Source organism: Salvelinus sp. IW2-2015, linkage group LG20 (assembly GCF_002910315.2).
Source record: "Salvelinus sp. IW2-2015 linkage group LG20, ASM291031v2, whole genome shotgun sequence".
Lineage (NCBI taxonomy): Eukaryota > Metazoa > Chordata > Actinopteri > Salmoniformes > Salmonidae > Salvelinus > Salvelinus sp. IW2-2015.
The window spans coordinates 74288255-74314650 of record NC_036860.1 but is presented as its reverse complement, the minus strand read 5'-3'; the positions used below and the strand labels follow the sequence as shown (position 1 = coordinate 74314650).

The 26396-nt window shown below is 43.2% G+C and overlaps 1 pseudogene; it reads right to left on the bottom strand.

Moving 5' to 3' along the window:
* Positions 1–26396, bottom strand: part of LOC111980093 (myoferlin-like) — a 62161-nt pseudogene that overhangs the window by 4316 nt on the left and 31449 nt on the right.

Below are 26396 nucleotides of genomic sequence, written 5' to 3'. Positions count from 1 at the left end.
AAAATGGGAAAATTAACTTAGAATTTGCAATTTTTTCTCTCAGTTTCACTACAACAGGACTTACACCCAGGATGTGCTTCCCGTCCTGCTCGATCATACAGGGCCACCAGCCCCGCACAGACTTCTGGGAGAACAGAGAGTTGGGCGTTGGTTGTTTGGAAGGTGTGGAGCCTGTAACCCCTGGTAACATTTTCAGACTGCATTTCTCAGGGGTCTTGGCAGGGGGGATCAGATGAAGCAGGTCCAGCTCAACTGTGCCTGTGTCCCAAATACAACAKAAACTYCATTAGCAATCCCTTTATATCACTGTTTCCTTCCCACATTTCCTATTCACCGTTATATGTTATGTACTGCAGACCTGGGTTGAAGATTGGTTTTCAGATGCTGATGGATGTTTCTTGTTATTGTRTTSATGGACAATAAACATAKATMAATTCAATGAGTTAACCAGTCAGTCAGTCAGATTTTTGGAGACATCCYGTGATGAGAAAAAGAGAAACACTTTGTATCAGTTAGTTTAGATCAGAGGAAATACATGTATCTTACCCAGGTAGTCATCCAGTGAGAATTTGTCATTGTCCCAAATCTGGACGATCAACTTTGGGGGGGTCCGAAACTCGGTTTGGTCCAGATTCCAAAAATGCTCCTGACAACAAACCAAACAAACACATTTGGATGTAAGTCTGGAGCTCAACATCTGCCCAACATATACGTTTCTGAAACTATTGTTTACGGTCAACTTAATTTGTCAAAATGCTTCACTTTAGGTCGTAACTGTAAAAGAGAATGTGTTAGCTCAGTTGGTAGGGCATGGCGCTTGCAACACTAGAATAGTGGGTTTGATTCCTGGTACCACCCATACATAAAATGTATGCACAACACACATGACTAAATCGCTTTGGATAAAAGCGTCTGCTAAATGGGGTATATCATTATTATAGTCAAATAAAGGCAATAAATAATACAATAAATCTCTTCAAACGCACTTTCCTGGAAACGAGYCACAGTTGCTCTGCGGGCAGGTAGTCAAAGCCAAAGACGAATCGCCAATTGAAGTTGCCGTCACCATCCAGGGATCTGTAATGGACGTCTGTCTTCTGCTTGTCCTGTTCCATACCAGGCATCCATCTGTAAATAAATATACTTTAAAATGACTAAAACCAAATTGAAACAGTGTAGTAATGATAATGGGCCTACATTCATACAGTTTCTTGACTGTTTCCAGCTCGCTTATAATCACCAAAATGAAAGCTAGACAGTCAGGGAGCATCACAAATTCCCAAACAATGGATAGAGCACTATTTTTTGCTAATTTTGACGGCAAGGAAATATAACAAATATTCAGTGCGTCCCTCCAGACCTCATATGTGGCCTCCAGGGCAAAATGAGTTTGACACCACTGCTCTTGCGCCTATTAACTCGATCAACCATACATCATTATTTCTCTATCAATTCCCTGTTTATTGTTGTGTATGCCACCAGTCGAGTCAGCAATGGGGTACACTCTCATGCACTCTGCAATGAATACATTTCAACATAATTATGAAGTCAAAGTTGGTTGTGTCTTTACTTGTGTGTATTTTTTTACATTTGTTTTGGACACCTAGGTTTTCCTGCTAGAACCAGCACCTAGATCTAAAGTAGATGGACAGCTGTGCACATTGTTTTCACTTATTTTTTGCACACTTAAAATGTAGGGTTCACTACCCTTGCTTGATCAGTAATACAGTATGATCCGTATGAGTAGCCAATCACTCAATACTGTACCATTGAGTAGCCAATCATGCTCTGCCGTACCCTTTGACGTAAATGTCACTCATATTCTCTCCGGTGATGCTGGTCTCATCTAGTATGACATCAGTGGTGTTCCAGACGATAGCCCGCATGAAGTACCTGTTGAAAAATATCATACACTTAAAGGCTCAATCTGCCATTTCAATAAACAACCTAACACTGCCACTTTCTTTGGTAACTGTAAAGGTATGAGATGGGGATGTAACTACGCAAATTCATAAGCAGAGCTGAGAATGCAAGAACTGACAGTCTATGAGATTGACACAATTCACGCACAGTCATCCTGATTCCCATTGAAAATAGCCTTATGAGTGACCAAAATATATGTTCTCTCGTGTCTAACGATCAGTAATGGTGAAAAGACAGGCTGAGTGGGTGGAGAGCTAATAGCCAGAGTGGATAGGGAGCTCACCTTGACTGACAGTTCTTTGAAACACCTATGTCATGAAACTTGGACACAGTGAGCAGTGTTGCAGTGAGATCATCCAAGCAACTCAAACAGCATTGAAGTTGTATGCAACATCCAATCCTGTCATACATCACATGATGGTTTCACAAATGATTTGTTTTTCCAACTGTTTGGTTATTGTAACAGCATCAATATATATACATAATGATGCCTGTATAATTGAGTTAGCTAGCCAAGATGGAATTGTCAGCACTGATTTATCAAGCTAGCTATCTAGTTCATATTTCATTTGAAACTGGACGGGGTGAGGTCTGGGTACACCTCATAGAATATATATATATATATATATATATATATATATATATATATATACACAGTACCTTCGGAAAGTATTCAGACCCCTTCACTTTTTGTTAGGTTACAGCCTTGTTCTAAAATTGATAATACCCCCCAATAACCCATAATGACAAATACTTTTTTGTTGTTGAAGTTTTTGCTAATTTATTACAAATAAAAAACAGAAATATCACATTTAACTAAGTATTCAGACCCTTTACTCAGTACTTTGTTGAAGCACCTTTGGCAGCAACTACAGCCTTGTGTCTTCTTGGGATGAATCTACAAGCGTGGCACACCTGTATTTGGGGAGTTTCTCACATTCTTCTCTGCAGATCCTCTCAAGCTCTGTCAGGTTGGATGGGGAGCATTGGTGCACAGCTATTTTCAGGTCTCTCCAGAGATGTTAGATCGGGTTGAACTCCGGGCTCTGGCTGGGCCACTCAAAGACATTCAGAGACTTGTCCCGAAGCCAATCCTGCATTGTCTTGGCTGTGTGCTTAGGCTCGTTGTCCTGTTGGAAGGTGAACCGTCGCCCCAATCTGAGGTCCTGAGCGCTTTTCTTCAAGGATCTCTCTTTACTTTACTCCGTTCATCTTTGCCTCGATCCTGACTAGTCTCTCAGACCCTGCCGCAGAAAAACATCCCCACAGCATGATGCTGCCACCACCATGCTTCACCGTAGGGATGGTGCCAGGTTTCCTCCAGACGTGACGCTTGGCATTCAGGCCAAAGAGTTCACACTTGGTTTCATCAGAACAGAGAATCTTGTTTCTCATGGTCTGAGAGTCTTTAGGTGCCTTTTGGCAAACTCCCAAACGGGCTGCCATGTGCCTTTTACTGAGGAGTGGCTTCTGTCTGGCCACTCTACCATAAAGGCCTGATTGGTGGAGTGCTGCAGAGATGGTTGTCCTTCTGGAAGGTTCTCCAATCTCCACAGAGGAACTCTAGAGCTCTGTCAGAGTGACCGCCTCCCTGACCGAGGCCAGCTCTAGGAAGAGTCTTGTGGTTCCAAACTTCTTCCATTTAAGAATGATGGAGACCACTGTGTTCTTAGGGACCTTCAATGTTGCAGAAATGTTTTGGTACCCTTCCCCAGATCTGTGCCTCGACACAGTCCTGTGTCAGAGCTCTATTGACAATTCCTTGGACCTCATGGCTTGGTTTTTGCTCTGACATGCCTTTCCAAATCATGTCCAATCAATTGAATTTACAACAGGTGGACTCCAATCAAGTTGTAGAAACATCTCAAGGATGATCAATGGAAATAGGATGCACCTGAGCTCAATATCAAGTCTCATAGCAAGTGGTCAGAATACTTATGTAAATAAGTATGTTTTTTTATTTTTAATACATTTGCCCAAAAAATGTAATACCTCTTTTGGCTTTGTCCTTATCGGGTATTGTATGTAGATTGCTAAGGAAATAGTTTGTTTTATTAAATACATTTTAGAACAAGGCTGTAACGTAACAAAATGTAGAAAAAGTAAAGGGGTCTGAATACCTCCCGAAGGCACCTTGACTGCGAGACCATGTTCATAAACCATGACTATCAATTATTATCTTGCAGAGGTGTGGACTCGAGTCACATGACTTGGACTCGAATCAGACTCGAGTCACAAATATGATGACTTGCAACTCGACATTGACACCAATAACTCGTGATTTAACTTGAGCCCTTTGACTCGAACTTACTTGATAACTTCCCCAAGCCCAAATATTAAAAATGATGCTATAAAAAAAATGTTTGCAGCGCATCAACTCTTCATTTAACGGATTACAGTTTGAATCGGACAGCAGCCAATCAAATTGTGCCAGCTGAGAAAAAGTTGTGCGTGGCAGTGGAGAGGAACGTTGGTGGGTAAATTCAGATGAAGCCCTTGGAAAGACGATACCCCAAATTATTATTTTCAGATATAAAGACTATGCTGTATCAACAAAAAACGGATTGCAACTTCCAAAACATGTGGGAAGAAAATTACAGACGGAGGCGCAACAACTTCCAACTTTGTTCGACATTTGAAGCTGCACAAAGAACGGTAAGTCGTGGCTAATATAGCCGACAGCTATATAATTTTTTTTACGTTGCTAGTGTAGCATGTAGGCTAATGTAACGTTAAATCAATGAGCCTCCACACAGTCAGTCAGTGCGGGAACGTGATCATTGCACCCAAGATTGAGCTACAACTGGCTAGGCAGTTGGTAGCCTAAATCCTGCCTGATGTAACTGCTGTTCCTAAAACCATTGACATACGTAAGTCTACTGTAACCATACACAGAGAGGGTGTGTGTGTGTGTGTGTGTGTGTGTGTTTGTGTGTGTGTATGTGTTAAGGTTGGGCGATTGTGTACAAGCCTACATCGCCCGATTGCGCCCCATAGCGATCCTCGATAGTCGATCGCCATGGAAATATAAGGTTTATTTGGAAAGCAATAAATTCATATTTTTAAAAAAGCATTCATGAGTTGCGTAAATGTAATATACTAACTATTACTCTTGTTAAAAATATGAAATGGTATTACATTTGGTGAAGAGCACATTATGACTTGTTTAGGACTCGAAACTCAAAGTTTAGGACTTGAGACTTGACTCGGACTTGCCTGTCTTGACTTGAGACTTGAGTGCTAAGACTTGAGACTTACTTGTGACTTGTAAAACAATGACTTGGTCCTATTGGTCCTATCTCCTATTTGGCATGCCTCTTCTGTTGCAGTTCGCAGCAGCACTGACAGATGTGTTGACATGACAACTGCGTAGGAGTTTTGAACAACCATTCCACATTTTTTCCACATGCTAGCTGATGACCTAGCTAGCCATTAACTAGCTAACACCAGACACAAATGAAAGAGGAAACCTGTAAGTAACTTTGCTGTAGATGAATAGGGGAAAACAGTAATTATATTTGCTGACACCCTGCAGTCAAATTTTGGCACCAATAGACTAGCTAGCTAGCTATGTAAACTGCTCCCCTCCGCGATGATGGTTGCAAGGTGGTACTTATTTAAATTAGGTAAGAGAATAAGACGTTACCATTGGTGTATTAAAAGGAGGTGAATAAAAATGTATGTGATGTCACAGTCACGCCCTGACCATAGAGAGCCCTTGGTTCTCTATGGTGTAGTAGGTCAGGGCGTGACTAGGGGGTGATCTAGTATATCTATTTCTATGTTGGTGCTAATGTGGTTCCCAATTAGAGGCAGCTGTTTATCGTTGCCTCTGATTGGGGATCATATTTAGGTAGCTATTTCCCCACCTATGTTTGGTGGGATATTGATTGTTTGTTTTGTGGTTGTGCATGTGCACCACTTAGTCACGTTTCGTGGTTCGTTTATTGTTTTGCTGAAGTTTCACTTGGAAATAAAGATGTGGAACTCTACGTACGCTGTGCCTTGGTCCAGTCCTTACAACAACCGTGACAGAATATCCCACCAAACAAAGACCAAGCAGCGTGCAAAGATGGGAAAAATAAGTTGGACCTGGGAAGAAATCATGGAAGGACAGGAGACCCTTCCTTGGCAGGAGTCGCAGAGGACGCAAGAAGGACGGCGACGACGCCGGGGACCGCGGCCACAGAAACCCCAAGATTTTTTTTGGGGGGGGGGGGCACATGGAGCTGGCAGCTGAGCAGAGGGAAGAGCCAGAGACCATCTGGGAGGCGATAGAGAGGTGGTCGGTCGACCCAAGGAGAGTACAAGAGCCCGTCTGGGAGTCGATGGAACAATGTGAGGAGGGATACCAGAGAATGGAGTTGGCTAGGAGTATGCGGCAACGCAGGCGTTTGGAGGAGCGTGTCATCAGTCCGGTGAAACCTGGGCCGGCTCCACGCATCTGGCCTCCAGTGCGCCTCCCCAGTCCGGTACGTCCTGTGTCTCCTCCTCGCACTCTCCCTGAAGTGCGTGTCCCCAGCCCCATACGTCCTGTGCCTGCTTCCTGCACTCGCCCTGAAGTGCCAGAGACTGTCAGGGAGGCATTGGAGAAGTTAAGAGAGAGAGAGATGAGAGAGATGTTGTGCAAGTGTGTTCTGCTCAACATCCGACCAGAGGATCCGGTTAGCAGTCTGGTGCAACCTGGGCTGGCTCCACACTTCTGGCATCCAGTGCGCCTCCCCAGTCCGGTACGCCCTGTGCCCGCTCCCCGCACCCTCCCTGAAGTGCGTGTCACCAGTTCGGTGCCACCAGTGAAGACTCAACGCACCAGGCCTCCAGTGCGCCTCCCCAGTCCGGTACGTCCTGTGCCTGCTCCCTGCACTCACCCTGAAGAGCGTGTCACCAGTCCGGTGCAACTTGTACCGGCTCCACGCATCAGGCCTCCAGTGCGGCTCCCCAGTTCGGTACGTCCTGTGCCTGCTCCTCGCACTCGCCCTGAAGAGCATGTCACCAGTCCCGCTCCATGGTCGGAGCCTTCTTCTGCGCCGGTGCCCAGTCCAGGCACGGCGTCCAGTCCAGCTCCAGGGCAGGAGCTTTCCTCTGTGCCGGTGGCCAGTCCAGGCATGGTGTCCAGTCCCGCTCCATGGCGGGAGCCTTCCTATGCACCGATGCCCAGTCCAGGCATGGCGTCCAACCCAGCTCCATGGCCGGAGCCTTCCTCTGCGCCGATGGCCAGTCCAGGCACGGCGGTCAGCCCGGCGCCATGGCCGGATCCGGGGTCTGGGCGGGGGCTACGACCTGCACCGGAGCCGCCACCGACACTAATCACCCCCCTAACCTCCACATTTGGTTTCAGGTTTTGCGGCCGGAGTCCGCACCTTTGGGGGGGGTACTGTCATGCCCTGACCATAGAGAGCCCTTGGTTCTCTATGGTGTAGTAGGTCAGGGCGTGACTAGGGGGTGATCTAGTATATTAATTTCTATGTTGGTGCTAATGTGGTTCCCAATTAGAGGCAGCTGTTTATCGTTGCCTCTGATTGGGGATCATATTTAGGTAGCTATTTCCCCACCTGTGTTTTGTGGGATATTGATTGTTTGTTTTGTGTTTGTGCATGTGCACCACTTAGTCACGATTCGTGGTTCGTTTATTGTTTGTGTTTTGCGGAAGTTTCACTTGGAAATAAAGATGTGGAACTCTACGTACGCTGCGCCTTGGTCCAGTTCTTACGACAACCGTGACAGTCACATAAAGCCTCAATTAACCCCGCCTCCTGAGTTCAAGTTTTTAACACAGAGGAGGAAGCCAGTAAGTGTATGATCAAACTTCATCGTACCAGCACCAGTCATTCTCATACTTTGGTCATCCTACTTTGATCTGGTTTCATCCAAATATGAAAAATAGGATTTTGACTGTGCAGGGTCTTTATTTTTTAATTAATGTAATAAAGGCCCTCACTTCTTGGCTTGGCGTGGAGTAATGTGGCAGGGAGGTCCCAGTAAACCCAGGCTCTTGGGGAAGATGTCCACCCACATCTGAATCTTTCCCTAACGATGGGGAGAGTGAGAGCCAATACAATTGGTAAGTATTCTCTAGACCAGCCTTTCTCAAATCTCTCCTTGGGGACCCCCCAGAGCTAGCAAAGCTGATTCAACTTGTCAACATCAACATCCAGCCCTTACTGCTTGAATCAGGTGTGCTAGTTCAGAGCTACAACAAAATGGTGAAACGCCTGGGGGTCCCCGAGGAGAGCTTTGAGAAGCACTGCTCTAGACAATGTCATGTTGTCACACAACAAACAAACACTTCATGTAGACATTTATTCTTTTTTTCTTGGATAATGTGGCCTGATAATGCAGTACAATGTTTGGACGTTTCATGAGGGCAATAAGGAAACACTTTATAATGACTATTATAAACTATAAGCATTTCATTATTTCTAAATGCATTTTTTGACATGCTTATAAACTTTATGAAGCACTTATAAACATTTACAATGGCTTACAATGAAGGCTATTAGAACATGCTATCAGGAAAAAGGGGAAAAGGTACTAACCTGGGACAGTGTAGGTTGGTAAGTACTGTAGAGAGTCCTGGTTTCCACATGCTCTGGCACCAGACCCTGTTTACTGAGGACATGCAGGGCCATCCTCTCCCTGGCTGGACCCAGGTGCTGGTGGAGGACTTTGTTGGCCTCTAGCGACAGGACACACAACTCAGTCAGGAGACAGAAGTTTGGATTGACGTTCTGATGACTAACACATTCACTATGTTGTGGTTGAAGTAAAACGCCAAATGCCAAATGTATTTAAAAAAAAAAAAGAAGTAATATTCTTTCTGCTTTATCTGTGGAACTCCTCTAATAGAACTATATGTACCTCAGATGGTTGAATACTAACTTCTTGGGCAAATCTCCCATTGAAATGGATGGTTTACATGGAGGTCTAAAGTGATCCCTCAAGTTAACAACGTGTGGTTTGCTACTTAGTGGTGTTCTGTACCAAAGTCCTGCAGGCTGTAGTCTCTCCCCTCGAAGGAGAGAGTGCTGCTGTCAGCAGAGGTGCGGGGTGAAGGGATCCCTCTCAGTCTGGCCAGGTTCTCCAGGATCTGGGAGGGCTTCAGCTGATCCCTCCACTGGTTGGTCCCTGAGCTGTTTTGTAATGTTATATAATTGTTATATCGTATACACCACCGTTCAAAAGTTTGGGGTCACTTAGAAATGTCCTTGTTTTTGAAAGAAAAGCACATTTTTGTCCATTAAAATAACATCAAATTGATCAGAAATACAGTGTAGACATTGTTAATGTTGTAAATGACTATTGTAGCTGGAAACTGCTGATTTTTTATGGAATATCTACATAGGTGTACAAGGGCCCATTACCAGCAACCATCACTCCTGTGTTCCAATGGCACGTTGTGTTAGCTAATCCAAGTTTATAATTTTAAAAGGCTAATGGATCATTAGAAAACCCTTTTGCAATTATGTTAGCACAGCTGATAACTGTTGTACTGATTAAAGAAGCAATAAAACTTGCCTTCTTTAGACTAGTTAAGGTGGGGCCTCCCACTCCTCTTTCTATTCTGGTTAGAGCCAGAAAAACATTTGCTTTTCTTTCAGAAACAAGGACATTTCGAAGTGACGCCAAACTTTTGAACGATAGTGTAATACAATAGCATTCTCTAGTGGGGGCTGGATTAGGCCAGAATAAAAGTTGGGCAACTACAGGCAATTAAAAGTCATGAATCATAAATTCAACAGATCAGAGACACAGTGGGAAAGTTGGAATGAGAGACCTTTATAACTGACAGTCGTGCAGACAGACAGACACACGCACACATGTACACTCACATGCAGTAGGACTGTGGCAGGCCACAGTAGGCGCCGAAGCGAGAGAGGAGTCTGTTCTCCAGGTCAATGACCGTCTCTCCCACTTTCTCATCTCGGCTGAGCAAGTCATAGTCGTACACGGCTATCTTCAGGTCTTTGTCTTGAGGGAGGAAACAGGACAGCTCAAACATCCTGACACAGGAGGAAGAGATGTGGATAACTTGGTCAGGTGCACTTCTGTGTGCATTATTGATTTCATTTGGCTGAAACAACTTTATACATTTCAAAATAACTCATTCATCCATCCATCCATTCATTAAGTCCTTCATTCATTCAACAGTTTCAGTGGCATTTTGACAGTTTTCTGTAAGTGAAGGTTTTAGTTAAAACTACTCCTGTAGGCCATCATTGTAAAATAAGAATTTGTTCTTAACTGACTTGCCTAGTTAAATAAGGTTAAATAAAAATGTTTACCTGCCAAACTCTGGATTGAGGGTGTTTGGTTTGTAGTCATCCCTGTCATCTTTTGTTTTCTTCCCCAAAGAGATCTTGATGTAAGGGTCACACTAAAAACCAAAAACAAACACAAATGTTGAAATATTGTATGGTGTTTGTGTGAGAAAAGGCTATATAAGTCATGTATTTTAATGAGAACTGCTGGTTGGTGAGGGGGAGGGGCAAACTTATGTATATGCGCTGCAAAAACGCTCAGCTGAAAGTTGAAATTAATTCAACTTTTGACATACGCCTGATCCAGGATCGCGTCGGAAGTGTTCTCGGTGTGTAGAGTCTGTTACACTGTGTTTGGCGTCCACTCACCATGCCGTTGTTGTCTTTAGGCTGCAGGTCCATGCATCGCACCACGTAGATCCTGACCAGGCACTCCTGCAACCCGCTCTCAGGCAGCTCTCTGAACTGGCGTGGTGGGGCTGGCACCCCTGGGTCATCAGATAGGGGGTACACCCGGAACGAGCCCTACAGCACAGGAGACACCAGCAGGGTCAGGGGTCAAAAGTCAGGCTAGGTGTCAATACTTAGGCTGGGTTCACATATAAAGTGGAGAAAATAAGGACGTTTATCATTGGTTCTATGTAACGTTGTTTTCCCCCCGACCAGCTGTATGTGCAGGGCTTTAGTCCATGTCTCCTTGTTATTGAAAACAGGCTCTGGACAGAACTCCCTTGAAAATATATCTTAACAGGATGAATTGTATGCATGAAGGATCATACATTCCTAAAAGAAAAAGAGGTCTGCGATCACCTTGAACTCTCCGACCACTGAGGGGTCGTCGTCCTCATCCTCAGTCTTCCCCCGCTGCAGTCGGAACGTTTTACAGAAATCTGTCAGCCCTCGGAAATCTGGGACCTCCTCCAGCTCCCCTTCATACACCTGGGAAAACACACACATCACACTGTTATACACATGAGGACACATACCTTAATATGTTGAGGACAAACACACATCACACAACCTGAAACACCTTAATAAGACACACACAGATACACAGACACACAGACACACACACACAAATCAAAATTATTGGCTCCCTCGATAAAGATAACAAAAAAAGACAGTATAAAATAAATAATACAAACACTGAGCTATATTGTTATTTATTCTAATACAATTGCTCAGGGAAAAGACTTTGTTAAACAAGTAATAACAAAAAATCTAAAAAAGATAGGGGTCAAAATGATTGGCACCCGTTTTCAATACTCCAGCACCCTCCCCTTGCGAGGATAACAACACTAAGCCATTTTCTAAAATGTTTTATAACATTGGAGAACACATTGGGAGGGGTCTTAGACCATTCCTCCATACAGAATCTTTCCAGATCCTTGATGTCCTTCCTCTACGCTTATGGACTGCCCTCTTCAAGTCAAACCACAGGTTTTCAATGGGGTTCAAGACCGGAGACTGAGATGGCCATAGCAAGATGATGATTTTGTGGTCAATTAAACATTTCTTTGTGGATTTTGAACGCCATTGAAAACCTGTGGTTTGAATTGAAGAGGGCAGTCCATAAGCGAAGGACATCAAGAATCTGGAAATATTCTGTATGGAGGAATGGTCTAAGGTCTATTGTTAACAAAATCTCTTTCTCTGATCAATTGTATTAGTATAAAATAATATAATTGAGCAATATCTTTGAGCATACAATACAGCACAGTATTTGTATTATTAATTTTATACAGTCTTTATTGCTAATCTTTATCAAGGGTGTCAATAATTTGGGACCTGACTGTATGTACAACCCTGATACACCTGAGGCGATACACACAATTTGTCACGTTCCTGACCTGTTTTCTGTTGTTTTGCTATGTGTTTAGTTGGTCAGGACGTGAGCTGGGTGGGAATTCTATGTTGTGTGTCTAGTTGTCTGTTTCTATGTCCAGCCTAATATGGTTCTCAATCAGAGGCAGATGGTAATCGTTGTCCCTGATTGAGAATCATATATAGGAGGCTTGTTTTGTGTTGGGATTTTGTGGGTGTTTGTTTCCTGTCTCTGTGATTGTCTGCACCAGATAGTCTGTCTCGGTTTTTTGCACATTTGTTATTTTGTATTGTTGTTTGTAGTGTTTTACTTGTTCGTTATTAAACATGTTTAACACTAGCCGCGCTGCACTTTGGTCCTCTCCTTCACCCTGGAAGAAAACCGTTACACAATTCACACCATCATACATATAGAAATTTTTCACAGCATCACAATTATACTGGTTGTCGTGTAAAACCCAGGTGGGTGTTAAATATTGATGGAAAAGTAATATGAACAGTCCTTGTGACCATTGTAAGACAAAAGAGATTTCCAAAAAAACCAGGTCAACTCAAACATTCAGTCATGGACAGAAGTGGTAGAACGTTCTCACTGCACCTTTAGGGTGTCGTATCCTTTTTTGAGGTACGGCCCACACTTCTCGTGCTCTCCACAGAGGCATAGAACTTACTCCACCAGTCAACTGCCTCCTCTCCTGCAAAACAGGCAGACTCAAATAAGCCTCAATACCAGCACATTTTGACTCTGTCAAATCCTTGATTCTTTCCATCCTTGATCATATGTATTCACAAAAGGAAAAATCTCACCTTCTCTTTGTGGAGCTAAGAAGAAAACAGAATACAATCATCAGAATGTGTAACACACAAACATTAGCCTGATTCCAGATCTGTTTGTACCATCTTGTCAACTCTTTGTCACTCATTGTCATGCCAAGCTATTTTTACAAGACAGCAGAAAACAGCATGGCACCCAGGCTACAGTGCTGGTACATTTCTGATAACAACACAACACAAGCTAATACTGTTACAGTCTTTTTAGTTTTACAGTGAGCTACTCAGTATTAAGGATGAGGCCTATCCTCCCAATGTTAATGATGATGTCTTCCTTGAGTTGCTGCCATCATGGCCACTATTACAATAATACACAACAGAAAAGAAAGGGGGTTAGTAAATAGATTGACACCATACAGTAAGTATTTTAGCATGTTGTGTGTGGGATGTGTTGTGTGGTGAAATTGTTGTTTGTCAATCGTGCATGACGTGTTCATGCGTATTTGTGTGCGTGGCATAACGTGTTCTGTTTGTATGTGTGTACCTTTGGAAGATGGCACCTCAGCATTGGTGACGTATTAGGGGTCACAGCTTACGGACTCTCCAGGGAGAAGGGTTACACTGGCCACAATGGGCTTCCTGCCTGACGGCCGGTGGTCGATCACCTTCAGAACGATGGGAGGGGTGTACATCTCCTCTTTGGGTTAGGAGCTGGGGGAGGGGGGTTAGGGTTACATTGAGCAGACGGTCTTAGCGACTTACAGTTAGTGCATGACTATAGGATCAAATCAAAGACAATCAATCAATTAAACAGAAAGCAATAATCATCAGCTTAAATGCAGAGACATTTAAACTGGTTTATCTTAATGGTTTTCAAACATTTAAAACTAAGTAATTATTTCTTGGGATGGAAATGCATCAATATTGGGGTCCTTCAGGCTGGAATCTGTAGTGGTGATACTTCCACGTCCGTTTGAGATATTACAACAACAAAGACGTTATTTCCAACAACGAACACTGTTTACTTGGTTCTGACATCATTGCAGGAATGATAGAACATCAGAGTATGTACTAGGATTTTTTTTTTACCATGATGATGGATGCTCATCTCCTCTGTCACAAAAACATTAACAGGGGCGGGAGACGGCAGGTTAGCATTTTTTTGTATGAATCATTTTCTGGAGGCAGCTCTGCAGCGTGGTCACTAGCTGGCACAGTCACAAAGTCATAAAATCTCATTTTAAACCTAACCTTAACATTAACCACACTGCTAACCCTAATGCCTAACCCTAACCTTAAATTAAGACCAAAAGTTCATTTTAGTTTTCATGAATTTTTACAATAGAGCCAATTTTGACTTTGCAGCTTGCCGAAAGGTTGCTGGATCGAATCCCTGAGCTGACAAGGTAAAAATCTGTCGTTCTGCCCTGAGCAAGGCACTTAATCCACTGTCCCCAGGCGCTGAAGACGTGGATGTCCATTAAGGCAGCCCTCCGCACTCTCTGATTCAGAGGGGTTGGAATAAATGCAGAAGACACATTTCAGTTGAATGCATTCAGTTGTACAACTGACTATGCATTTCCTTTCCTATCTAAGGGGAAATTGCTCAGTTCTGCCTCCAGGACAATTAAACGTCAACCTGCGCCGACCAGTGACGCCTTTCGTGGATTTCAGCTTTAAAGATTAGCCTGGTCCTAGATCGTTTTGTGTTGTCTTGATAGCTCCTATGGTCACTGTCAATGTCAAACACAAACATATCTGAGAACAAACTAGTTAAGTATCACCTACAAATCTACAGTACATATGGTGTACAGTTAAAATACCAGTAAATACCACTCAATATAGTACATTTATGTCACGTTCATTCAGTCACTTTGTTGACATCGGAGCATTTGTCTTTTCCTTCCAAGTCCCTGATATTAATAGTATATCTCATGGAGGAGACTTTTATACAGTAACTGAGTTTGAAGGGAAGTTGCCAGTACACTTTAAAGAAGAGGACAGATCCGGGGAAGTTGGGGTTCTTCTTGATGTTCTTGATGACGGCCGTCTGGACGACCTCCCCCCCACACTCCACCATGAGACTGGGAGAGGTGACTGTGGCCAACTGGTAGGTCTTCATGTTCCTCAGACCCCAGGCTAAGATCTAGGACACAACACAAACACACACACAAGCACGAGTGTGCATGAACACACACACACACACACGAGAAAGAGAAACACAGAGGAGAATGTGTGTGTGTGTCTTCATGTGTGTGAATGTGTGCTTGCGTGTGTGTTCATGTGTGTGTGTGTGTGTTGTGTGTGTATGAGTTCATGCATGCACAAGCGTGCATGTGAGTGTGTGTTTGATGGTTTTGCGGACTGCCTGAGGCCTCACCTCGATGGCGGTAAGCTGTACGACAGGCCTGATTCCCTGGGGAACCATGTAGAGTGTGCGGGCTGCCTGAGGCCTCACCTCGATGGCGGTAAGCTGTACGACAGGCCTGATTCCCTGGGGAACCATGTAGAGTGTTGCTCCTCGTCTGGGGGGCACCAGGGGCAAGTCACTCTCATTGGCCTAAAAGTAATACACATCAATCAATCAATCAATTAAATGTATTTTATATCGTGATTTTCACAAAAAAAGTGCTCTATAGTAACTCGACCTGGACTGGAGTTGGTGGAAGTTGCACCAACCACTGACACACAGTCAGATATTTTTCACCCGCCTAGCGCATGAGGTTAGAGGTAGAGAAATCTTTGGTTAGGAGCAACTTTCACCGTAACAACACTGCAACACTGGGCACTACCCAGCTAGCATATTTGCTTCATTGGAAGTTTCCCTTTCCTATCTAAGGGGAAATTGCTCAGTTCTGCCTCCAGGACAACAAACGTCAACCTGCGAGGCGACCAGTGACGCCTTTCGTGGATTTCAGCTTTAAAGATTGGAGAGAACTGTTATACAGTACACTGAGTTTGAAGGGAAGTTGCAGTACCACTTTAAAGAAGAGGACAGATCCGGGGAAGTATTTGCTTCATTGGAAGTTGTGGGAACGTACTTTTTTGGTTTCACATTTGTTCTGTTAGAGAAGCCATAAGAGAAGCCACGTTCTTAGAACGTAAGTGAAAATTTCACCTGTTCTGGGAACGCACATTCTGAAGTTGCAGGGAGGTTCTGAGAATGTTTTATTATGGTTCTCTGAAAGTTTCCCTGGCAGGTTTTCTAAACTTTCAGAGAATAGAAATTCTAGGTTATTTGAAGACAATTAAAAAACCTTCTGAGACTTTTAATAAAACTGCTAGCTTAGTTTGGGTTAACTGTTTTGAACTCCAAGCACAGATAGGACACATGAAAATGAATTTGCTTAGGCATTAATCATGCATTTATTGTGGCACAGCATCAGTGAGATGCAAACCTATGAGCTTCTGTTCTCTATCCATGGAATTAGCCCACTGCACCACCAGGTTGGAGCTAGCATGCCATATTCTTTTTAATTCATACAAAGGTGTTAATTTTAGTCTACAAACAGACCCCATTTCAAAGGAAACAAGTACACATTAAGATCAGGTGTGGCCAATTAGTGGGCATAGCCAACACACCTGAACACACTTAACAAGACAGAGGATAGAGAGAGTTTTTTGATGCTGAGAATAATGGAATGTATATGTTTTTAACATACCTTCTAAAAACTTTCTCTGAGCGTTGCAAACAAACGTTTCGTTAATGTTCTCCGAACAATTTGACAACATGACTTTAAATAGAACCATGAGGAAACCTGTAAGAAAAATTATTCTGAAGTACTGAAATTCCCACAGAAGAATGTTGTTTCTTAACGTTCTCGGAAATATTGCAGAACATTCCCAATGTCAAACAAATTGGAGAACGTTCCTAGAACATTACCAGCATTTTAATTGAATGTAACCATCTTTGAACTTTTGGAAACGTTCTGTTAAAGTAATGAAATACCAAGAAAATAAAGTTTTTTATCAGGTTCCTTAAATGTGCTGAGAACTTTCCAAGACCAAGCCACTATCCAGCACCATTCCCAGAAAGTTGCGGGAAGGTTTTATGCAAAATAACCATAGGATCACCAAGCTTTCACCAAGCTCTAAGAAACATACGGTTCTCAGAACATTTTGTGCTAGCTGGGTAGTACTTTACCTTGTCTTTCAGCAATAGCTCGGCAGCCACCAGCATCTCTCCTGCGCTGCGGCCTTTCTTGGTGACGGGGAACCACAGCAGTTTGGGGGAGACCACTGTGCCGAGGTTCAGCTTCACCACAGGGGGACACGTACAGCGACCCATGGCCTCGTCTTTACCCTGAGAGTCGGACACAGCACAGGGATATGTAGCATCTACATTTTAGTACATTTAGCAGACACTTGCACTCAGTGCATTCAACTAAAGTAGGCAAAACAACCACATATCCAGATAATTTCAAGTAAAACCTTAAAAAATAACTAGCTAATAGTACAAGAGTAACAGTAAAGAAAAACACAAACACAAGTTATTTTTTTATTTTTTGTCTACAAGGACGAAGATGCTTCCAACATACATGCTTAAAAGAAAAATAATAACAGATAGCTAGATAAGTATCAACTGCTTGCACTAGTCAAAAACAATGGTACCGAAATATTATTGAACTTACAATATGACACTGTTGAAATAGACAGGGCTGGATAGGGATAGCCCCCTTTTTTTCAATTTTCACCTAAATGACATACCCAAATCTAACTGCCTGTAGCTCAGGCCCTGAAGCAAGAATATGCATTTTCTTGGTACCATTTGAAAGGAAACACTTTGATGTTTGTGGAAATGTGAATTGAATGTAGGAGAATTTAACACAATAGTTCTGGTAGAAGAAAATACAAAATACAAAGTATGTGTGTACCACCATCTTTGAAATGCAAGAGAAAGGTCACAGTTCTAGCCATCACTCTGGTTGTAATTCCGATAGTGTCCACAAGATGGTGTATATGCAAAGTTTCAGATGGAAAACTTGAAGTATCAGTGAACTACAATACCTTTAGTGTGAAGTCCCCAAGTACATTTGGGCAAATCGTGAAGAGACATTCGCATTCATATTACATTTGTCTGCAAGAATATCGTCAAATCTGTATACTTGGACTTTGATTTAGCTTTCAAAGTATTAGTAGCCATATTATAAGTTCAACATTTGCAAAACAACCCGTTTTCATAACTTCATAACTCTGAATATTCTTATTTTTGTCCAAAATGAAAAGGCATGCTGTCGTACAAGGTTAGTTGCTACATTTTACGACATATACATGGTTTCCGGATATTCCCGTAAATCCCAGCACATTGACTATCTAGCTAGCTTTGTTTGACCCCGATTGGTGCTTATTTGAAAAAGATACAGTCGTTCAAGTGATGACCGCTCGCGTCATCGGCGTGCCATGAAGGCGTCGCTCTCTGACCAAATATGGTGTCCTATAGAATAAACTACACCTCTAATGATATAGTGAAGTCTTGTTACCTTCTAGGATCTCTGAGGAATACATACAAACGTGATTTGGCTGGTTGAAACAACGTTTAGGATGAGATTTTCACAGATTCCTTTCTTTGCAAATTGAACGTGTAGAAATACAAAATCGATCGTGCATGCTATATGGACCTTTTTAGGATATGAAAAAGGATTTTATCTAACAAAACGACACTTCATGTTATCTCTGGGACCCTTTGGATGATACATTCTGAAATCTTGCTCTGATTTAAGTACACATGTCACCTTCAGAGGTGAATTTATCAAACCTATCGCGGTGGAAAAAGTTTTTGCTGTTAGGAGCTCTCCTCAAACAATAGCATGGCATTTTTTCGCAGTAATAGCTACCGTAAATTGGACAGTGCAGTTATATTAACAAGAATTTAAGCTTTCATCCGATATAAGACACTTTTATGTACCGACATTTGTTGTTTCTCTAAAATCTGCGATCTTGACATAACGTGCTGCATGATTTATAACTGTCCCGTTGACTGAATGCCGATCCTTAAGAAGTTTTATCAGGGCACAGGTGAATAAGTCCAGGTGAACAGGCAGTGGATGGAAATTGACGGGTGTAATGTATTGACTTGACTCGGACTCACAGGATTCATTGAAATGTACTTGGTGGTGGTCGCATACATTGACCACATACATGTACATAAGTGTATCACATGTATGTACAGTGCTCGGCTGGTATTGCACCACTAAGTATTGCTAACACACTACAACTGGTAGGGTAAGTGAGGGTCTGATAGGGTACATACCACCTGGTCACTGTCGTAGAGCTCCAGCACCACATTGGGGGGGTTGTGTGCAATGGTCTGGGGGTCTCCATAGATCTCGATGTCATTAAAGATGAGGGTCTGGTCCCAGGTGGGGTTCAGAGTGGCCCTGATGACCTCTGTGGTCTTACTCACATGGAGGAAGGACACATGGGCGTAGGGATCTGAAGCAGGAGACCAGAGCACAGTCATTGTATTGATAAAATGGATTTAATCAGCTAGTGGTTCAATTACAACTGCTGTGAGGATCGGGTTACGCTTCCACCTCCAACTCTCTCTTTCCCCATGCAATGTTAGTGGAAACAACCCAGTCATTTTCCACTATCATTTCTTAAATTTTTTTAAAGTGCTAGCCAGGAGATTGTGGACGGTGCTCAATAACTAGCTAACAAACAAATGGTTTGGATGTAACAACCCGCTTGGTAAGTTGGAGGGAAAAAAAGGTGAGCTATCCATTTATCTACATTTCATGATGTTCCTCACCTGAGAAGCTGTCCCTGTCCATGGCGATGAGGTTCCTGGCCTGATAGACATACACCCTCAGATGGTACATATACGACCCTGAAGAGAGAGAGTGATAGTGATTTAATGTCATCTGCAAAGTGTGGTCCCAGACTTCCTGAGAGGAAGAGCAGTGGAGTGGAGGAATCTGAGGAGAAATCAACATTTAGGCTGCGGCCAGACAGAGATTGTCCGTAAAAAACAACAGTTGGCCCAGTGTTTTTTCTAGTGGAGGCATACCTTCACGAACAAAGGAGATGATGAATGTCTATCTGTCAACAAAAATGCGGATGTTGTCCATCTTGTTAAGTATGCAACTCGTATGCAAAATGTGTAAATTAGTTCACTTTTTTGTTGGACAAACCGGACCGTGACCAATGCTTATGAGTTTTTCATACTCTTTCATCTACCTCTGTGTGGCCACAGCCTTAATCACTTAATCAGTGTCTGCAATCAGCTGGCATGGGTCAATGTTACTCACGGTCAAAGTTACAGGAAACGGTGGGTGTGTTGGCACCAAACAGTCTGGCTGCTTCCTTCTTACTGGCCTTCTCATCAACATCTACCCCCTGTAGACAAAACATAGAGGCTGTGTTTACAAAGACATCCCCAGTCTGATCTTTTCCCACTAATTGGTCTTTTGACCAATCAGATCAGCTCTTTTGCCAATAAGTGGGAAAAAGATCAGAATTGGGCTGCCTGTGTAAACGCAGCCAGAGAGACCAGTTCAGAACAGGGCTAGCAATGCCTTCATTAGAGAGACAGGTAATTCCAGAGTGGTGAATGTTGAATTTTTATTTTATTTTACCTTTATTTAACCAGGCAAGTCAGTTAAGAACAAATTCTTATTTTCAATGACAGCCTAGGAAGAGTGGGTTCAGGGGCAGAACAACAGATTCTTACCTTGTCAGCTCGGGGATTCAATCTTGCAACCCTTCGGTTACTAGTCCAACGCTCTAACCACTAGGCTACCTGCCTCTCTAACCACTAGGCTACCTGCCGCCTGAATACATTTGTCTTTATTTAATAGTTATTACTTTATTATGATCATCCATTAGGAAAATATGTGCATTGATTAAGCTCATCATGACATGACATCAGGACATAATAACACAACCAACACAACCACGGCCCAGTCCCAGAAAAATGAACCCTAGATCCTAACCCCTAGACACAAGATTTTAGACTATTGGACCCTGCTGGAGCTATAACGATATTGCTTAAATCTATCCAATCCTCTTGAATCTCCATAAGTGTCCAGGGACTAGGAGTTTGGGTTTGTTTCTGGATTGGGCCCATGATGGTACAGCAGCACAAATAGCACACCACTGTGAATAAAATTTGATTTGATTTGAAATAAATAGGGCATGAGTCAACTCTGGTCTAATCTGTGCCTTTTGAGTGCTTTGCCAACCAGGATCACTGGGCAGGAAGGGGCAGATGGAGGAGAATGCTGAGAGGATATTATAATCAAGATAACACACTGAAAGGCACTTGGCCAAATTCCATTGTATTATCATGGACTGGGTTTCCCAAAGCCTTTTGATGGGTTCTGACTTTTAGATATGAAATATACTTATTCATGTCACTGAGGGAGAGAGGGGAATGTATAATGTTTACATTCTGTCAGGATATGTTATTGTTAGCCATCAGGGATCCTATGGGAGAAGAGACATAGTCTGGTACATGTCAACATGACAGCCGTGAGTTGGGCAGGAGTGAGTCCTCTGGGACAGAGGTCTGGTTAGATAAAGTGAGGAAGAACATATATCACTCATCTTCTTGATAGCAACAGAGGTGTATTGGCTGTTCAGATGTGTAACAAGGGACTCAGCATAGGAGAAATGGTTAAATACCAGTGCTTGTGTGAATATGTTCCTTGTCTTATGCAGCTGTATGACCCAGTGAGTGAATAATAAACTTTAATAAGCGTGCGTGAGTTTTTTACTCTCTTTAACTAGAACCTAACACTTGCTAAAGTAGTATTTTATTTATCTCCACAACACAGTCACACAGCTGGGAGAGAGCAACACTTGTAAAATTGATTGATTGATAGTCCATCTTCTGCGGGTGAAAAAAACAACATTTGTAAAATGAAGCACTTTTGATGTACATTGATGTGCGGTATGAGTCTAGTTTAAGTCTAGCCGTCCTGTGTAGTCAATTGTTTTTGAACTCAGAAGAAGTTACTGACCAGCGCCCCCTCCAGTTTGAAGATGGCTGACGCTCCTATTCCATCTGACGGAGCCATCTTGCGTCTCCAGCGGCGACGGCGGAATGTGTCAGACGAACGCTCCTTCCTGTGGAACTTCCAGCCAATCAAGGACGAGTATTCCCAGCCTTCGCCGGGATCCCGCCTCTGTAGAGTCAACGGAGAGGCAGTGGACAGTGTGTAAGAACTAGAACTTTAGCCCTTGAAATTGACATACAGACACACATGCTTCCACTCTACCCTGCACACTAAACATTTTCCTCCTCTCTTCTTCTATAACCGCTTCCTACTCCTCCATCCTCCTTTCCCTTCTTCTCCTCCTCCTTCCCCTTCCTCTTCCTTCTCCTCTTCCTCATTTTCCTCTTCCTTCTCTTCCTCCTTCCCCTCCTCTTCCTCCTACTCTTCCTCCCTTACCTCGTCATCTTCCTTCTCCTCCTCTTCCTTCTCCTCATTCACTTCCTCCTCCTCTTCCTTCTCCCTCCCCTTCCTCCTCCTCCTCCTCCCTCCGCTTCTCTTCTTCCTCCTCCGCTCACCTCAGGTGCTGCTTTAGTGTCTGCTATTTTCCTGCGTGGTCGTAAGAGTCTCTTCCTGCGGTGGATGTGGTACATCTTCTCTGCTGCTCCCCAGGACTTTGGCTTGTCATCGGGGGGAATGGTGACGCCATACTCCCAACCTGGTACACAACACACACAGTGACAAACGGTATACAGAGTCAGAGGACATTCAGCTTTATACTGTAGTATCATATTGGTTATAATAGGTCAAGTCAAAATACGGTACAGAAGAGGTGTATCAATTAAATTGTATACAATACAGTGCCATATTGTTCTACATATGATAATGCAATCCTTAAACAATATTGATTGTTTGATTGAAACAAGTATACACCAGTTCATTATAAAATCAATCCCAGTGTTATCATCTGGGTTATGGATATGAAGGAGAATAATCCCAGTGTTATCATCTGGGTTATGGATATGAAGGAGAATAATTCCAGCGCTTCTTTACCTTTCTCATCCACAGCCCTGTTGCTGTCGAAGCTCCAGTCATCCTCCCACTTCCAGCCAGCAGGACACTCTATCTCCCCTGGACTCTGGCTCTTCTGCCCATTCTACACAGAACAGTCACAGTCAGTCACTTCCAACATTACACAATGGCTGTATATCAACATGTGACAATGACACCACATACAACATCAAAACAATACAGAGASACTGTTTATAAAAGTAGGGAAGTAGCACTGTATTTTCCCCTCTGGGTATTCTGTGTGGGGAGGGATTGATTCACATTGGTTTCTAGTCTCCTATCAAGTATTTAACTAAGCCTCTATATTTATGGGATTCACTGAAACAAGCACCATCGTGGAAAAAGTTAGCTGGCTGTGTAAACTCCCCGACATCAAAACAATAAGCGTCACAGTTTGAAAACATCAAGGCTACGCAGCTTAGCCTGAAATCCAGACCTGTTTCCATTCCTTGTACTCGGTGTCATATGCCAAACAGTCTGGACATTTGGCCATTTCAACGTTCAATATGCAGAATTTTAAGAACAACTATAAATACTGTTGTTAAGAAACAACTTTTATTTTATTTTTAGATACAATTCTTAGCATGACAAGGAGAGACAAAAAGTGGAATGGTACCCAGGCTATATGCAGCTCTCTTGACAAGGGAAACATGACTTAAAACATGACAGTGAGTGATATGTGCATAAAATGAATCCAGGGAAGAGCACCTGTCGCTACGTAGTCTAATCAAATTGCAAGGGAAACAGACGAAATGGCTTCAGTTTCATTGGCCTCTTTTTGTAAGAAAAAGAGAACATACAATTTCATCCTAAAAGGAGAAATAATGTGACACTGAGGGGTCTCAGCTTTACTTCTCAGTGTTACATATCTATTCCCTCTTGTAGATAGAGGGGTCTGAGTACAGGCGACAGGGTTGTCTCTAGCAATAGTGTGTGTGTCTGTGTGTGTTGCTCTGTCTCACCACGTCTGTGAAGGGGTCGGCAGCAGGCTTCCACTCCCCGCCAATGAAACGTGTCTCGTTCTGGAAGACCTCGTCTGTGAACTCTGTGTGCCCCGCGTCTGCTTCTGTTAGCAGGCTGTATCACACAGACACACACGTTGGTTTGACTATCCTTGTGGGGACCAAACAATTAATTCCCATTCAAAATCCTATTTTCCTTAACCCCTACCTCTATCCCCTAACCCAAACCCTAACCCTAACTCCTAAACCTAACCCTAATTGTAACCCTAACCCTAAACCTAACCTATAAGCCTAAAATAGCCTTTTTCCTTGTGGGGATCGGCGAAATGTCCCCACTTGTCAAAATGTTCCTGGTTTTACTATCCCCGTGAGGAGAAAAATTGCAAGATTTTGTTATAATACTTTATTGCATCAAATGGTTGTTTTATTCGACAGAATAGAGTATTCTTATAGCTATTGTGTGTGTGTTCTACTGAGGATGGGCCTCTGGGAGATGACAGGAGATTTACGATGTCTTTGGGTGATAAAACCTAAAGAGCATTCCAGAGCATGAGTTAATGTTTCTGTTCGATACCGTACCAGAGAGCGATTGTTCCAGTTTGGAGTCGGAGGGCCAGACACTGGTCTATACAATGAAAACTTTTGACACAGCAGATGCTGTTTGCTATGTATTATAGGTATCTTTCATACAAATCTTAACCTTGTGACCCATTCTATATATCTGTTGTTCGTCATGTAGGTTGAAAGGAGTGTATCTTGGCTATAAAAGACCCTTGTAACTTTTGGTCTCGCCGGCTCTCAAACGGAACATTAGAGATGGTGGATTCGTCGACAAGCCCATCGCTATTGCCAAAAGGCTCTTACTATTAAAAGATGTAGTTTTAAGTATAACTCGACTTTGTGTGATAAGTGGTCTCTCTCAATTTGAAGTAGAAGAAATAACCGACAAACTTCCTGGTCCCACAAGAGGACAGTAAACCAGAACACGAGACATAGCACATCACCAATAGCGTAATAGAGTACTTGGCAGAATGGAGCTAGACAGGAATGCTCACCTCTAGTGGAAAGAAGGTGGGATTACAGAAACCACTGGAAGGAATGTCTTGAAAAAAGATCAAAATCCAAACGCAATCAATGAGGTAACTGTGTTGGGGAAAGGTCATATCAAACCAAATCAATGAGATAAACTGTCTGGGAAGTGTTCTATGAGAGTACTACTGAGGGCGCTGGTGTTTGCGGCACTGCCTGACCTCAGAGGCAAACAATGAGTGACTTAGGGTGGAGTGGATGAAGGTGGACAGTGGGACACTATTGTGTACTGGAGTATTCACACGTACTGATGAACATCCCCTGCACATCTATAGAAGACGAAAGAGGATGACTCCCTAACCACAGAGCCACAGGCCAGATGCCAGACCAAGCTAGATTTGTGGTGGCGTGGGGTATCCCCAACTGAAATGTTAACTACTAGAAACAACAATGAAAACAGGAAGTTTCTATCGTAAATTTCAGTTGATTTACTTAGATCTCCCGTCACCATCGTATCAGGGTCCACAAACTTATCTGTGTGTGTGTGTGTGTGTGTGTGTGTGTGTGTGTGTGTGTGTGTGTGTGGTGTGTGTGTGTGTGTGTGTGTGTGTGTGTGTGTGTGTGTGTTGTGTTGTGTGTGTGTGTGTCGTGTGTGTGTATGTGTGGGTGTGTGTGTGTGTGTGTGTGTTAGTTTGGTGTGTGTGTGTGTGTGTTGTGTGTGTGTGTGTGTGTTAGTTTGTGTGAGTGACAGTGTGTGTGGATATGAGTATAGTATGAGTGTGTGAGTATGAGTGTGTATGTTGTTCGTGGGGTGTGGTTTTTAAGCATGCCAACAGGTCACTCTCACCCTCTCTCGGGGTCGACGAACCACTCGCCTTCCCACTCCCACGCCCTGGGGGGCATGAAGCGCTCCTGTTTCAGCTTCACCTTCCCCGTCACGTCAGAGAACTTATGCCGGCACACCAACCCTGTGGTGCCCCACTTCCCAAACACCTGGGCCTGGTTCTCATACTGAGGGTGAAGAGGGAGAGCGAGAARGAGGGGGTGAGGGAAAAGAGATTCATCAGCATAGTAAAGACCAGGTAAAATACCAACTTTAGGACTGTAAAACAAAGCATTGCCACAAAATCCATGTGAATAACAATAAGAATACCATTTCTGCAAACACACTGAAGGTTCCCTCTGAGAAGCTGTTGAACTTCTTCTCGTGGGCAGAGAGSCCCAGCCACATGTTGACACGGAGCTGGACAGGGATCTTCACYCCTTTGTTTTTGTCCATGGGGTACTGGCCGAAACAAACAAACAACAAAACTAAATACTATACATCGGGGTTGAGCGATATACAGATTTTCATATCGAGCACTAATCGGCGTTAGCTACCTTTAGCTAACTGGCTAATGTTTAAATTATATTGACGGTATTGAAAATCCTACCTGGGTTATTTCGAAATACACTGGTATTTGGTATATACGGTATATCATCCAACCCTACTGTACATCACCTATGACAACGCCATGTAGGTAACTGCATGTTATCTCTGAACGTTTATGCCACATCTGAGGTTTAAACCAATGCACCTGCGTTTAAACAGATCTGCCCCCTGGACTCTTCCTCTCTTCGCA